General features: G+C 38.7%; 1 protein-coding gene across 5 annotated transcripts in view; it reads left to right on the forward strand.

The window, feature by feature from the left end:
* The window catches only part of ZMYM4 (zinc finger MYM-type containing 4), a 156,207-nt gene that overhangs the window by 28,609 nt on the left and 110,617 nt on the right, over positions 1 to 16,981 (forward strand). For 2 of the 5 annotated variants that reach the window (XM_039251705.1, XM_039251708.1), the window contains exon 2: positions 1,345 to 1,406. The exons of the other annotated variants lie outside the window; for them this stretch is intronic. The gene's annotated coding sequence lies outside the window, so the exon portion shown is untranslated. The remainder of the gene's footprint in view (positions 1 to 1,344; positions 1,407 to 16,981) is intronic. 5 annotated transcript variants of the gene reach the window in all.

A 16,981-nucleotide genomic window follows, 5' to 3' on the forward strand; every position in this document is an offset into this window, starting at 1 on the left:
ATTCAAAAGAGTAATTGACTTGACAACATTAAAAATCACATTTTTAAAAAGGAAGAAGTGGGGGCGCCTGGGTGGCTCAGTCGGCTAAGCGTCCACCTTCGGCTCAGGTCATGATCTCATGGTTCATGGGTTCAAGCCCCATGTTGGGCTCTGTGCTGACTGCCAGCTCAGAGCCTGGAGCCTGTTTCAGATTCTGTGTCTCCCTCTGTCTCTGACCCTCCCCTGGTCATGCTGTCTCTCTCTGTCAGAAATAAATAAAAAATTAAAAAAAAAAATAAAAGGGAAGAAGTGTTCAAAATATATGATAATCAGAAGTCACTATTTTCAGAAGAATGGGGTACTAAGCAGATAAAAGCAAATAAATCACTTTAGGAGTCATCTTAGAATTCCTCAGTGCTCCACATCCGTAGTTTCTATCCAGTCACCATTCATGCTTCCTTTCAACAAATGTTTGAGTGTCTGTTATGCACAAGGAACCATTGTAGGGATTGAGAATACAGTAATGAATAAAATGGAGAAAATCTCTGCTCTTATGGCGTTTATAGTCTATTGATGGGAGAGAGAACTGTTAGTGAGGTAATTAATGCAGAGCATTTAAAATGGAACACTTCTATAGAGAATCATAAAGTAGAAAAGAGGTATACATTGTGCTGTGGTGGAAGTACCATTGCAATTTTAGATAGCAGCATTTAAGCAAAATCCGAAGGGAATGAGAAAGCCAGCCTTGTGGGTATCTAAGAGCAAAAACATTCTAGGTAGAGGGAACAACAAAGCCAAAGTTTGCGAGGCAGGAGAATGCTGTGTATATTTTATGAACAGCAAAGGGGTGGTAGCTGAAGGTAGGTGAGTAAGATAGTAGTAGGAGATGAGATCAGGGAGGTAACTAAATCTTGGAGATGCTTTTAAGACTTCTTTGTTGTAGTGGTTGTAGTGTACATTGCTGGATGGTTCACAGCATGCCTGGCCTCTACCCACTAGATGTCAGTAGAACTCCCTAGTTGTAATAACCAAAAAATGCCTCCAGATTTTACCAACTTTTCTAGATTTGGGAAGCAACATTGCCCCTGCTTAAAAACCACTGCTCTACTAAATGGCTGAAGTCCCTTTGAGGAGGGCTTGGAGAAAGATTTATGGTGTGTACTTGTGGTAACGGTGCAGAAGCTTTTCCTCAGGTGGACCCAGTCTCCTCAGTTACAAAAGGCTGTGGGTCTGTGACTTGACCAGGTCTGGAAACTGGGCAAATGCCCACAACTTCCACTATGATGACTCACGTCGGTTTTTGGCCACCAGATTTAGGCATTTTTCTGTTATATAGATTAAACTGCCCATCTATTTCATTCCTAGGAACATCGTGATCAATTAGCCACTGCCAAAGATCCCTGCGGGCCAAAGCGTTCTGATTACCGGTATGTCCTTGCTGCCCTTATCTTTGGAGTTAAGTGCTGCCACTTGGCCTCTGCTACTTTGGGATCCCATCATCCTCAGTGAGATCAGGGTGTTCATCTCAGTGGTTACATTCCCTGAAGTCATACCTGACTTTTAAAAGAGAACAGCCACACCGCTTTTCAAGTATGTGGTGCTTCCCTCACTAATGTGTCTTCTGGGCCTTCTCAGGGAATGTATTTGGGTAGTAGGTTGCAGAGGATAAATCCACCTCAATGTTCCTGTGTCTCTAAACCTTTGGATTTCATCTTCCACATAATGCCAGTGGAACTCTAGTATCTCAACCTCATCAAACCTTATTTAATATTCATTGTCAGTGTCAGAATGATTTTGATTTACATTTCCTTAATGATTACAGCAGTGTTGAGTGTAAGTTTCAGTCAACAAGTAGGCTATGAGAGTCATCTCCAGCCGCCCAGGTTATCATAGAATCTGTGGTAAGCTCACTCATGTTAATGAATTCTAATAACCTCATTGGTCTAATACCCTGTTTTCTATTTTCACACATATTCCTCAGGTTTTTTCCTTAATGTATTAACAAAATTTTGGCATTTTTTAGTGCTTAAGCTATTTTCTCTTGGGTCATAACATATGTGTACCTGTTCCTCTATAACATACAGAAGAGTAAGTTTTTGCTACTGGAGGTGTGAAGTTGTCTTTTTCATTCTGATTCGACCACATGTTCCCGTTTCAGGGTCTCTCTCTCTCTCTCTCTCTCTTTTTTTTTTTTTACTAGTCATTGCTCTTACTGTCACATGAGAAACTTAATGAGACTATGAATTCATCTAATGTTATAATTCAGCTATATGCACAAGTAAATTTTGCATTTGAGTTTTAGCAATGTGAATCTGAGTTTATAAGAAAAATATTTTTTTTCAGATTTTTATTTTTGAGAAAGAGTGCATACACATGTGTATGAGTGGGGGAGGAGCAGAGTGAGAAGACAGAGGATCCAAAGCAGGCTCGGTGCTCATAGTAGAGAGCCTGATGTGAGGCTTGAACTCCTGAACCTCGAGATCATGACCTGAGCCAAAGTCAGATGCTCAAATGACTGAGCTAGTTAGGTGCCCCTGTGGTTTCTTTAATACTTTCATGAAAAGCGCTGTTTTTTAGACTGTGATTTAATCTGACAGTTAATGGACTTGAACTTATTTTTTTGTGTGCCTGTTCAAGAGCACTTAGAGAATCCATCTCATATAACAGACCTTGTAGTCATCACTGCTGCCTTAACAGTTCAGTACAGTAGCTATTTGGGGTCCTAAGGTGCTTGTTTTTGTTGGCACCTCATCACAGTCAACCACGGTTGATCACTTGATTAACTGTGATGCCACTGCGTGCCAGGGGTTATTAGCATCCTGTTTCCTGTTTAAGCCAGAGGGTACAACCAAGCCAACCTCCAAATCCCATCTTTGTAGGTATGTTTACTGTGACCACTGCCAGTACCAATTCTATATCAGTCAGAGGTCAGAAACCACACAGTAATTTGAATACGGAAAGTTTAATATAAAGAATTATTAATAAAAAAATGAGTTATTAATGAGTAACAGAATTAGCCCTAGAGGGGAAAGAGAACTGTAAAGTATACACAATAGAGGGAGCAGCCACTGCCTCTAGGGCTGGGGCATGGTAGCCCAGATGGATGGAACAAATCTGGAAGATGCCCCATTTACCAGTTTCAAAGCCGAGATTCAGATCTTGTTGGAAAGGGTGTGTTAAACCGGATGCTGGAGAAGTGTGAAATGCTGCAGATTTTCTTATCAAGCAAGAAGCCCCCTTTTGGGGTACTGAGAAAAGTTAGTAGGAAGCCCCTTTCTCAATCTAAGAAGCCAGCTGGAACACTGGCATAATTCTTTGGGAATTGTCTGGTGCATAGGAGTGCTACAGAAACTTGCTGCGCAGCCGTCAGCGCAGGGTGTTGACAAAACTTGTTGAGAAACTACCCATGGGGTTGTATATGTGTCGCTGAGACTTGATGGGATGTTGGTGCTTGGGGAGAGGGCTGTTGGTGTTTTTCATGGCATTGTTCTTCTCTGGAACAAGCAGGTTAGAGCACAGTGTATTGGGAAGAGAAGCCACTTCTGTCTGGAGTGTTTCTCCAGTGCCATCTGCTGAAAAGGTTAACATTTTGCCAGCTGGCAGAGAAGAAATGTTTATAGGTACCAGCTCCATTATTGCAAAGCATGGCAGAGAGGAGTGGATTTGGAGTGGAGAACCAATATATTTATAATTGGTACAGTCAGATATTTGTTTCTAGTACTCTTCATTTCTTTGGGTAGACCCTGGTTTCCATGTGGTGTCATTTTTTTCCTTCTTGAAAGAAATACTGTTAAAACTTCTTGTTGGACTGATATGCTGGTGATGAGTTCTTCCAGCTTCTGTACATCTGGAAAATTCTTTATTTTGTCTTTTTAAAAAATAAAATAATGGTGGAATACACATAACATAAAATTTACCATCTTACCTGTTTTTTTTTTTCAGTTTTATTTATTTAAGTAAATAAATACCACCCAACGTGGGGCTTGAACTCACGACCATGAGATCAAGTGTTGTATGTGACTGAGCCAGCCAGGTGCCCCATTTTACCCAATTTTAAGTGTACATTATTTATCTTTTTTTGAGAGAGTGCACCTGTGTGCATGAGCAGGGGAGGGGACAGAGGGAGAGAAAATTTTAAACAGGCTCCACATTCAGTGCGGAGCCTGACGTGGGGCTGGCTCTCACAACTGTGAGCTGAAATCAAGAGTTGGATACTTCACCTGACTGAGCCCCTGTTGATTCTTTTTCATATGTTGAACCATCCTTGCATTTTAGAAAGAAATTCTACTTGGTCATGGTATATAATTTTTCAAATATATTGCTGAATTTGGTTTGCTAGTACTTTTGTGGTGCCTTTGTCTGGCTTTGGTATCAAAGTACTTACTCCTCACCTCAGAGAATGTATTAGGTTGTTCTCTGAATTTTGCTTTTTTGGGAAAAGTTTGAGAAGGATTGGTATTTTTCTGTAAATGTTTTTTTGGAATTCACCCGTGAAGGCCTCAAGTCCAGGACTTTTCTTTTTTAGGAAAGTTTTGTTCACTGATTGAATCTTCTTACTAGTAATAGGTCTATTCAGATTTTCTGTTTCTTCACAAGTTAGTTTTGATAGGTTTTGTATTTCTAGGAAATTGTCTATTTTACGTAGATTATCCAGTATATTGGTGTAAAATTATTCATAGTACTCTGTTATAGTTCATTTCTGTAAAATCAGTAATGTCTCTTCTTTCGCTTTTTATTTTAGTAATTTGAGTGTTTTCTCCTTTTTCTTAGTCTGTGTAGCTAAAGTTTGTCAATTTTGCTGGTATTTTAAAGTATCAGCTTTTGGTTCCACTAATTTTTCTTTGTTTTCTATTCTCTATTTTTAAAAATTCTCCGATTTAAAAAATTTCCTTCCCCCTGCTTGCTTTGGGTTTAGTTTGCTCTTTTTTTAGTTCCATAAGGTGTAACATTACATTGTTGATAGGAGATCTTCCTTATTTTATAAGGTAAGTGATTACAGCTATACATTTCTCCCAGCACTGCTTTTGTTCCATCCCATATGTGTGTTTTTTTTTTTAAGGGCATGTTCTTTTTAAATGTTTATTCTTGAGAGAGAGAGACAGAGTGTGAGTGGGGGAGGTTCAGAGAGAGAGAGGGAGACACAGAATCTGAAGCAGGCTCCAGGCTCTGAGCTGACAGCACAGTGCAGGGCTTGAACTCAAGAACCACAAGATATGACCTAAGCCGAAGTTGAAAGGTTAACTGACTGAGCTACCCAGGCACCCCCCATAGGTTTTGGTATTTTGTATTTTTGTTTTCATTTGTCTCAGGTATTTTCTAATTTCCCTTGTGATTTCTTTTTTGGTCCTTTGGTTGCTTAAGAGTGTGTTAATTTGCACAAATTTGTGAATTTTCCCATTTTACCTTTGTTACTTATTTTAACTTCATCTTGTGGTTGGAGAGGATATTGTGTATGATATTTGTGTTTTGCAGTCTGTTGAGACTTAATTGTGGCCTAAAGTATGATCTATTCCTGGAAAATATCCCATATACACTTGAAAACAAATGTATATGCTGATGTGGTTGGGTAGTGTTTTGTATATGTCTGTTAGGTCTAGTTGGTTTATTGTATTGTTTAAATTCTCCATTTTCTCATCTCCTGTCTGGTTGTTCTATCTAGTATTGAGAGTGGGTATTGAAGTCTCTAATTATTATTATAGTAGAACTGTCTCTTTAATTTTGCCAGTTTTAGCTTCTTATATTTTGATGGTTTGTCATTAGGTATGTAAATGTTTATAATTGCTATATCCTCTTGCTGTATCACTTTTTTATTAATACATAATATCCTTCTTGGTCACTTGCAACCTTTTAGATTCAGTCTGTTTTGTCCAATATTAGTGTAGCTACTCCTGCTCTTTTTTGGTTACTATTTGCATGGACTACCTTTCCTATTCTTTTATTTTCATCCTATCTGTATTTTCGGTTCTAAAGTGATTCTCTTGAAGATAGCATGTAGTTGGATTATGTGTTTTTATTCTGCCTGGTTTTTTTTTTTATGTTTGTTTTTGAAAGAGAAAGGGAGAGAGAGCACGCACTTGTGCATGTGCACGAGTGCGGGGAAAGGGTGCGTGCAGAGAGAGGGAGACACAGAATCCAAAGCAGGCTCCAGAATCTGAGCTGTCAGCATAGAGCCATTTTCGGGCCTTGAACCCAAGGACTGTGAGATCATGACCTGAGCTGAAGTCAGAGGCTTAAGCAACTGAGCCACCCAGGTGCCCCTCTGCCTAGCTCCCCTCTGTGGATTTGTGTTTTGATTGGAGAGTAGAAGACTCCAAGTAATTACTGATAAGAAGGGACTTCTGTCATGTTACTAATTGTTTTCTTTCTTTTTTTTAAAGGAGATTTTCTATTTTTATTTATTTTATTTTATTTTTTTGAGAGAGAGAGAGAGTGCACATGCATGTGACAGGGGAGGGGCAGAGAGAGAAGGGGACAGAGAATCTGAAGCTGTCTCTGTGCTGACAGTAGAAAGCCTGAGGTGGGGCTCAAACTAACATGACCAGATCCTGACCTGAGCCACACAGGCACCCCATGAATTTTTTCTATATGTTTTATAGCTTTTTTGTTCTTCATTTTGTGTATATATTTTTTGTAGTGAAATGTTTAAACACCTTTCTCATTTCATACTGTGTATATTCTGAGCTATTTTCTTTGTGGTTACCCTGGGGATTGTAATTAACATCCTAAAGTTATAACATTCAAATTTGAATTTATACCATCCTAACTTCAGTAATATAGAATAACTGTTTTTTTTTTTAATATTTTTATTTATTTCTAGGAGAGAGAGAGAGAGACAGCGTGAGCAGGGGAGGGTCAGAGAGAGAGGGAGACACAGATTCTGAAATAGGCTCCAGGCTCCAAGCTGGCAGTCAGCACAGGGCCCGACGCGGGGCTCGAACCCACGAACCGTGAGATCATGACCTAAGCAAAAGTCGGATGCTTAACCGACTAAGCCACCCAGGTGCCCCTAGAATAACTGGTTTTTAACAGCCCCAACCCCCCCTTGGTAATTGATATTACAGACTTATATCTTTATACATTGTGTTCTCAGATACATAAAGTAAGCATTCTTTAAGTTGCGTTTAGTCTTTTAAATCCTGTAGAAAACAACATTTGGAATTATAAAACAATGTTGGAATAATACTAACTTTGATAATTGCCATGCATTTACCTTTATTGAGATCCTTATTTCTTCAATAAGGCTTTGAATTGCTGTTTACTGTCCTTTCATTTCACACTCCAGTACATCCTTGAGCTTTCTTGTTTGTCTGAGAAGGTCTTAATTTCGCCCTAAATTTTGGAGGACACTTTTGCCAGATACAGGAATCTTGCTTGATTGTTTCTTCTCTTAGGACTTTGAGTGCATTAGCTCCCTGGCTTCTGGCTTCCAACATTTGTAATGACAAATCTCCTCATACACTTCTTGAGGATACATTGTATGTGAATCACTTCTCACTACTTTGAAGATTCTTTGTGAATTTCTTCAAATTCATATATGGGGTTTATTGAGCTTCTTAGATATTTATATTCATGTCTTTCATTAAGTTTGGGGAAGTTTCCAGTTTATTATTTTTCTACCTACATTCCCTGCCCCATTCTCTTCTCCTTCTGGACTTCCATGATGTATAATGTTAGTGTACTTATGGGTGTCCTACAGGTACCTTACTCTGTTCATTTTGCTTCTGTCATATTTCTTTTTGTTCTCACTTGATACTTTTCATTGTCCTGTCTTCAAGTTTGCTCATTATTTCTTCTGCGTGCCTACCCCTTTCTGCCTTTGAATCTTTTTAGTGAATTTTTCATTTCTGTTCTTGTACTTTTCATCTGTAGAATTTCTTTTTGGTTTCCTTATATTTTCTATCTGTTGATATTTCTGTTTTGTTTCTACATTGTTTTCTTGATTTTCTCCATATCTTCCTTTACTTTCTTGAGCGTCTTTAAGACATTTATTTATTTATCTTTTTAGAGTGAGACATGTGAGCCCAAGTGGAGGAAGGGCAAAGGTAGAGGGAGAGAGAGAGAATATTAAGCAGGCTCTACACTGAGTGCAGGGCTCAGTCTCATGACCATGAAATCATGACCTGAACCAAAATCAAGATTTGGACACATAACTGACGGAGCCACTCAGGCACTCCTTTAAGACAATTATTTTAGGGGCTCTTGGGTGGCTTAGTCGGTTAAGGGACTAAATCTTGATTTCGGCTCAGATCATGATCTCACAGTTAGTGAATTCATGCCCCTGCATCTGGCTCTGTGCTGACACTGTGAAGCCCGCTTGAGATCTCTGCCCTTCCTCTGCTTGTGCTCTAAATCTTTCTCAAAATGAGACAGTGAACATTAAAAAAAAACAAGTTACTTTAATGTCTTTGTTTAGTATGTCTACCATCAGGTCTTTTTCAGGGAATAGTTCCTGTTAAGTTTTTTCCTTTGAACAAGGCTGGGTTTTCCTGTTTTCTGTGATTTTATTGTTGTTGTTGTTATTGAAAATTGGACTATTCAATCTAATGATATGGTAATTCTGAAAATCAGCTTCTCCTCTTTCCCAGAATATTTTGGTTTTTTTGGCTGTTGTAGTCTGTCTTTGTGATTAGGATCAACCTGAGAGGTGTCAGTTTAAGTTCTCAGGTCTTTTCTCAGTACTGCTTTTCCCTGGATATGCGTGGTGAGTTTCTGATTTCTTCTGTATGTGCAGTTGCTTTTGAATGTCCTAGTCTTTAATGTCTGGCTTCCAAAGGGGAAAATAGAGAAAAATGAAGGGGAAGGGAAGAGTACAGGTAAAAAAAAAAAGGAAGGACTTATAGCAGAGGGAGTTGGTGCAACAAAAATGGCCTTATGCCTCTTTGTTTTCATTTTTGTGATTAAAAGCAGCAACGAGGAATTAGGGCACAGATCTCCAATACAAGGAGGGCACACTAATTTTTGCTTACCCTAGCTCTCACAAGCTGCTTCTAGAATGTATGTACAACTGCCATGTAGTTGGAGGTGGAGGATGGGTAGCTGCTCCCCTGCTAAAATCTGAAATTGATGAAAAATTCCCCTTCCAAACCTATTCCCTGGAAGCTGCAAACTTTCAGAGGACTCTAGAGTTCCAAAAAAACCTCATTATATCAGACAGATTATGCCTGTGTCATTATTCTCTAGGTGGAGAGACAGAATCCTGGTGCTTCCTTACTCTTCCATCCTCTCAGAATCTTAATCAAGTTGACCTTTGAACAGTGTGGGTTTGAACTTCATGGGTCCACTTATAGTCACATTTTATCTGATAGAGTATAATTCTGCACATGTAATTTCCCGCCCTTGTATTTTCTTAGTAATAATGTTTCCTTTTATCTAGTTTACTTTATTGTATGAATACAGTATATGATACATATAACATACACAATATGTGTAAATGGAATGTTAATGTTATTGGCAAGGCTTCTAGTACAATAGGCTATTAGTAGTTAAGTTTTTAGGGAGTCAAAAATTATATGTGGATTTTTGACTGTTGGGGCAGTATCCCAACCCTCATGTTGTTTAAGGGTCAGCTGTTATCTGTTAGTAAATTTTGAGAGAGACTGATTTTGAAAGAGAGTCGAGGAAGGGGATTGCAGCTGCCTACTATTATGATTAACTTTACACTTGGAGATCTCAGAATACTTTGCAGTGTTCTCATTTATTATTTCCAAATCGTATTAGGAAGCTGTATTGAAGTGGCATATTTTTAGCTTAATTAAGTATATTGTGGTTATTTTTGAATATTTTTCTAAAGGCAGCATTTAGACATTGTAGATGATTTAAAAGATTTAAAAAAGTATAAAGGAAAGATAAAATTCTCTTGTACTGTCACTACTCAGTGTACTTATAATTATGTGTACATATATCTTGCATGCATATATGTATTTAGAAAAAATTTTTTTACAGTTTATTTTTGAGAGAGTGCACGAACACACCCTTGCGCCACTGGGGGAGGGGTAGAGAGAGAGGGAGACAGAATCTGAAGCAGCTCCAGGCTCCAAGCTGTCAGCACAGAGCCCGACATTGGGTTTAAACTCACAAACCATGAAATCATAACTGGATCCAAAGTGGGGTGTTTAATCAACTGAGCCACCCAGGCACCCCTATATGCATTTTATTTTAGTCATGAACATATGCTACCTAAAATTCCTTTTTTCATATTTGGTATATAGTTGTATAATTTTTTTTTAATTTATTTTTTTAAGTGTTTTATTTATTTCTAGGAGAGAGAGAGAGAGACAGCGTGAGCAGGGGAGGGTCAGAGAGAGGGAGTCACAGACTGAAACAGGCTCCAGGCTCTGAGCTGGCAGTCAGCACAGAGCCCGACGTGGGGCTCGAACCCACGAACTGCGAGATCATGACCTAAGCGAAAGTCGGACGCTTAACCAACTAAGCCACCCAGGCGCCCCTATAGTTGCATAATTTTTAAGTTACAGATTCCTGTAAGCACACCACAAACAAGAATAATAACAGTTCTGTCACCCTAGGAAACTCCTACATGCTATTCCTTTGTTGTCATTTTCTTCATTTCTTGTTAACCACTGGCCACCACAGTTCTCTTTTCTTTCACTGTAGTTTTGTCTTTTTCAGAATGTCATAAATGGACTTATAAAGTATTTAACATTTTGAAACTAGCTTCTTAGAATCAATATTTTATCACTTCATTGAAATTTGGATCCCACCATATAGGTTGTTTTACCCTTTCCCTTTTTGTTGTTGTTGTCATTATATACATAACAAATCCCTGTCTCTTAATGTTATAATTTTTACATTTAGCTGAAAAACATAAAAGAACTCAAGAGTAGAAGAATGGACTGTATTTAATAAATAGTTACATTTATTCAGATTGTTAACCAATTATGTTGTTCTTTTTTCCTTCCTAATATTCTAAATATTCCTTTATTTCACTTTTGTATAAAAAAATCTTTCTTAACAATTCTTTTAGAGGAAGTTTGCAGACAGTGGTTGCGTCATCAGAGAATATCTTTATTTCTGACGGGTATTTTCCTTATTTGTAGCTTTGTGGGTTGACATTTCTTTCAGCATATTAAAAATGTTTTCTTCTTTCTTTTGATATCCAAGATTCCTGATGAGAAATCTGCAATGATAAGTAATATGTGATTTTTCTCTGGCTGTTTTAAAGATTTTTTTTTTCTTTGTTTTTAGTTTTCAGCAGTTTCATTGTGAGTGTCTTGGTGTGGATATCTTTAGATTTATTGTATTTGGGATTAACTTAGCTTGAATTTGCAGATATATGTCACTTTCCAAACCTGGAAAGTTTTCAGCCATTGTTTCTTTAGGTATTCTTTCTGCACTATAGTTTTTTTCTCCTTTTGGGACTCTGATGACATGAACACTATTCCTTTTGATACTGTCATATGGGTTTCTGAGGCTCTGTTCATTTTTTTTAATCTGTTTTTTTCTCTTGTCCTGATTTAAAAATTTTTTTTTAATGTTTTATTTAGTTCTGAGAGAGAGAGAGAGAGAGCGTGAGCAGGGGAGGGTCAGAGAGAGAGGGAGATACAGAATCTGAAACGGGCTCCAGGCTCTGAGGTAGCTGTCAGCACAAAGCCCGATGCGGGGCTCGAACCCACAAGCCATGAGATCATGACCTGAGCCAAAGTCGGATGCTTAACTGACTGAGCCACCCAGATGCCCTACTCTTGTTCTGATTAGGTAGTTTCTTTTTCTTTTTTCTTTTTTTAAAGTTTATTTTGAGAGAGCATGTGTGTGAGAGAGAGAGGGAGAGAGTGAGAGAGAGCGAGAACAAGAACAAGTGGGGGAGGGGCAGGGAAAAAGAGAGAGAGAATTCCAAGCAGCCCATGTGGGGCTCGAACTCATGAACTATGAGATCATGACCTGAGCCAAAGTCCGATGCTCAACTGATGAACCATCCAGGTCCCTTGCCAATTTACATTTCTACTGACAGTGTACAAGGGTTCCCTTTTCTCTGTGTCCTTGCCAACACTTGTTATTTTTTGTATTTTTTTTGAAAAAAATTTTTAATGTTTTTTATTTATTTGAGACAGAGAGAGACAGACAGACAGACAGTGTGAACAGGGGAGGGTCCGAGAGAGAGGGAGATACAGAATCTGATGACATGCTTCAGGCTCTGAGCTGTCAGCACAGAGCCTGAAGCGGGGCTCGAACCCACGAACTGCGGGATCGTGACCTGAGCCGAAGTTGACGCTTAACCGACTGAGCCAACCAGGCGCCCCTGTTTTCTGTATTTTTGATAATAACTAATCTGACAAATGTGAGGTAATAGCACATTTTGGTTTTGATTTGCACTTCCCTGGTGATGAGTGTTGTTTGCCAGGTTTTCATGTCCCTTTTGGCCATCTGCATGTCTTCTTTTGAAAAATGTCTAAGTCTTCTGCCCATTATTTAAATTGGTTTTTAAAAAATATTAGGTATATAGGTGTAATGTGGGTGTAAAACATATATTTTAGATATTAATCCTTTATCAGATACATAATTTGCAAATATCTACTCCCACTTAGTAGGTTGCCTTTTTGTTTTGTTGATGTTTTCCTTTGCTTTGCAAAAGGTTTTTAGTTTGATGTATATCCATTTGTTTATTTTGTAAGCTTTTGTTTCCCCTGCCTGAGGATACTGATCCAGAAAAATACCACTAAGACTGATGTAAGGGCCTACTGTCTGTTTTTCTTCCAATAGTTTCATGGTTTCAGGTCTTATATTCAAGTCTTTAATGCATTTTTGAATTTTTCTGTATAGTGTAAGATAGTGGTCCATTTTAATTATTTTTCTGGTAGTTGTCCACTTTTCCTAACATCATTTATTGGTAAGTATGAGTCTTAATAATACATTTCTTTTTAAAAAAATTTTTTTTTTTTAATATTTTTTTATTTATTTCTAGGAGAGAGAGAGACAGGGTGAGCAGGGGAGGGCCAGAGAGAGAGGGAGACACAGAATCCGAAGCAGGCTCCAGGCTCTGAGCTGGCAGTCAGCACAGAGCCTAATGCGGGGCTCGAACCCACGAACCGTGAGATCATGACCTAAGTGAAAGTCGGACGCTTAACCGACTAAGCCATCCAGGTGCCCCTTTAAAAAAATTTTTAATGCTTTTGTTATTATTTATTTTCAATTTTAACTTTAACTTTAAATTTTTTTAAAGTAAGCTCTACACAACATGGGGCTTCAACTCATGACCCCAATATCATGAGTTGCATGCTTTACCAACTTGGCCAACAGACACCCCTAATAATACAGGTTTTTTTTAATGTTTTATTATTTTTTTTTTTTGAGAGAGAGAGCAAGTCAGGAATGTGCAGAGAGGAAGGGTACAGAGGATCTGAAGTGGGCTCTTCACTGAGAGCAGAGAGCCCGATGTGGGGCTTGAACTCATAAACCTTGAGATTATGGCCTGAGCCAAAGTCACATGTTCAGCTGACTGAGCCACCAAGGTGCTCCCCTATAATACATTTCTAATCGCTGAGTTCTTCAATATATTTCTGAACTTGAAATTAATTCAGTTGCTTCATTTTATAGAATTAAAATTTGTAAAATACAACTTACTCAATTGCTTTGACTTAGAACTCTCTTTTATTGTACATAACATTAAAATTTTTTTTAATGGTTTTATTCATTTTTGAAAGAGACAGAGGGCTAGCAGGGGAGGGGCAGGGAGAGAGGGAGATAGAGAATCTGAAGCAGGCTCCAGGCAGTCAGCACAGAGCTGGATGCAGGTCTCGAACCCATGAACTGTGAGATTATGACCTGAGATGAAGTCGGACGCTTAACTGACTGAGCCACCAAGATGCCCCTTTTCTACATAGCATTTAAGAAACACTACTAATAAAGCATGCTGAGAGCACGTGAAATATGAATCAGAAATGCCAAATATACCTTCACTAGATTGCTAGTCTTATTTAAAACTTGGAGAAGTCAAGCCTATTCAATTTTTAGTTTATGTAATTTTATTAGGAATAGTTACTTTAATTAACTTTACGTTTTTCAATGAATAAAAATGTGAAAAGAAGATAGATTTGCTTCCATTTTATTTTTTATTATTTTAAAATGTTTATTTATTTTGAGAAGGAGAGTGTATAACAGGGGAAGAGGGGCAGAAGAAGAGGGAGAGAGAATCCCAAGCATACTCTATGCTATCAGCACAGAGCCATAGTGAGACACTTAACTGAGCTACTCAGGTGCCCCAGTATAATTCTATTTTAAAGGAAAGGGTTGTTATTGTATTAAAAAATCATTAGTTAGGAAATGCACTTATGGAGAGAGAATGAAATCTACTTTTATTGTGTTTTTACCAGTTTTCATTCTCCATTAATACCAATTTGAGTTCTTAGTTTGTGCCTCACTTGAAGTGAATTGCTAGCATTAAGTTTCAAAGTTTGGAGAGAACTTTTAGGATTTTATAGACCCATTTCATTATTATATGGTTTGAAGAATTTGAGACCCAAAGGAGTTAAATTTCTTGCTTGAGGTCTGTTATGAATTCTAGCATATCAGTGACTAGAATGGAACAGTACTGATGTTTATAGCCTGTCTTGAGACCTATCATGAATTTGACAGTAAACACTTCCCACATTTAGCCACTTAAATTTTTTTTTTGTTTAGTCATCACTTTGCTTGGATTTCTATTGCCATAGTTTTGTTAAATAATTCCAATCCCTTACCAACACATTTCAGATGTTATTTAGCATGGTATGTGAACTCCCAGATTGTGCTCGCTCTTCAGTTTATAAGTCACTATGTAATTAACAGATGTCCATCATGATCAGTGACCAGTAATGTTACTTCTCTCAGAGTCTGTTGGAGATTGGTCACTGTGTGTCCGTTAATTCAGTTCTTTCACAGCAAAGTATGCAGTTGCATTACTTCCTTGTGTTCCAGTGATAAATCTATGTGACATTTTACAAAACTTCATAATCAAAGGAGAGAACTGACCAACAAAGATGGAAGTGCAGCAAAGAAATGAAAAGTGGCAACACTAAATCTGAATAATTGGATGTCATGAAGATTTGAAAATAGTGTCAGGCAAGTGAAGATAGGATAAAAGCTAGGCCTGCATGGAGTTACAGTATGAACTATAGTGGAAAAATTGGAAAAAGGGGTACCTGGTTGGTTAAGCATCTAAACTTTTGATTTTGGCTTAGGTCATGGTCTCGTGGTTTGTGGGACTGAGCCCTGCATTGGGTTCTGTGCTGATAGTGAGGAGCCTGCTTGGGCTGATAGGAGCCTGCTTGGGATTCTCTCTCCCTCTCTCTCTCTGCCCCTTTCCTGCTCATACCTGCACTCTTCTAAATAAATAAATAAATAAATAAATAAATAAATAAATAAAAGAAAATGGTAGAAGAATATTAAAAAAGAAGGTAAAATTACTTTAACATTTAGTAAAATTTTTTTTAAAGTTTACTTATTTTGAGAGAGAGCGTGGGGGAGGGCAGAGAGAGAGAGACCGAATCCCAAGCAGGCTCTGTGCTGTTGATGCAGAGCTCCATGTGGGTCTTGAACCTACAAACCTGTGGGATCATGACCTGAGCCAAAATCAAGAGTCTGATGCTCAACCAACTGAGCCACCCAGGTGCCCCTAACATCATTAATTTTTTTTAAATTTTAATTTAATTTTTTTATTTTTTACAAGCACAAAAGGGTCTTTATTACAAGCTCGAGCAGGGACTCCAACGTACCCCGAGGCAGTGGTGATGGTATGGAGCCCTGAACTCGTGATCGCAGGGCTTTTTATTGTGATTACAGTGGAATTTGGGGCGTTTCAGCTTGGCAGCCTCCTGGCAGCCTCCTGATAGGTACAGGCTGTCTTGTCAGCACCCGATTGGTTTGGCCCATCTGGCCTGACTGTAAACTGCCAACTGGAATGTCTTGGGATGTAAGCACCTGTGTTTTTTTTTGTTGTTGTTGTTGCTCTTGTTATTTATTGTTTATTCTTTTTACAAATAGTTTGTTGTCAAGTTGGTTTCCATATAAAACCCAGTGTTCATCCCCACAAGTGCCCCCCCCGTGCCCATCCTTCCCACCCCCTGACATCCATCAGTCTTCAGTTTTTGTCAGCATTCAAGAGTCTCTCATGGTTTGCCTCTCTCCCTTTCCCCCACCATTTTCCCCCTTCTTCTCCCCCATGGTCCTCCGTTAAGTTCCTCCTAATCCTCCTATACGTGCAAACATATGATATTTGTCCTTCTCTGCCTGACTTATTTCGCTCAGCATAACACCCTCAAGGTCCATCCATGTTGCTCCACAAGACCAGATTTCATTCTTTCTCGTTGCCATGTAGTATTCCATGGTATAGATAAACCACATCTTCTTGATCCATTCGTCCGTTGATAGACACTTAGGCTCTTTCCATGTTTTGGCTATTGTGGAGAGTGCTGCTATGAACATTGGGGTACATGTGCTCCTATGCATCAGCATTTCTATATCCCTTGGGTAAATTCCTAGCAGTGCTATTGCTGGGTCATAGGGGAGGTTTTACTGTTAATTTTTTGAGGAACCTCCACACCTTTTTCCAGAGGGGCTGTACCAGCTTACATTCCCACCAACAGTGTAGGAGAGTGCCCGTTTCTCCACATCCTCGCCAGCATCTAGAGTTCTCTGATTTGCTCATTTTAGCCACTCTGACTGGTGTGAGGTGGAATCTCAGTGTCATTTTGATTTGTATTTCCCTGATGAGGAGGGATGCTGAGCATCGTTTCATGTGTCTGTTGGCCATCTGGATGTGCTCTTTGGAGAAGTGTCTGTTCATATCTTCTGCCCATTTCTTTACTGGGTTGTTTGTTTTTTGGGTGTGGAGTTTGGTGAGTTCCTTATAGATTTTGGATATTAACCCTTTATCTGATATGTCATTTGCAACTATCTCTTCCCATTCTGTTGGTTGCCTATTAGTTTTGTGGGTTGTTTCCTTTGCCATGCAAAAGCTTTTAATCTCGATGAGGTCCCAATCGTTTATTTTTGCTCTTGATTCCCTTGCTTT

Source organism: Hyaena hyaena, unplaced genomic scaffold, assembly GCF_003009895.1.
Source record: "Hyaena hyaena isolate Hyena2069 unplaced genomic scaffold, ASM300989v1 scaffold_397, whole genome shotgun sequence".
Classification (NCBI taxonomy): domain Eukaryota; kingdom Metazoa; phylum Chordata; class Mammalia; order Carnivora; family Hyaenidae; genus Hyaena; species Hyaena hyaena.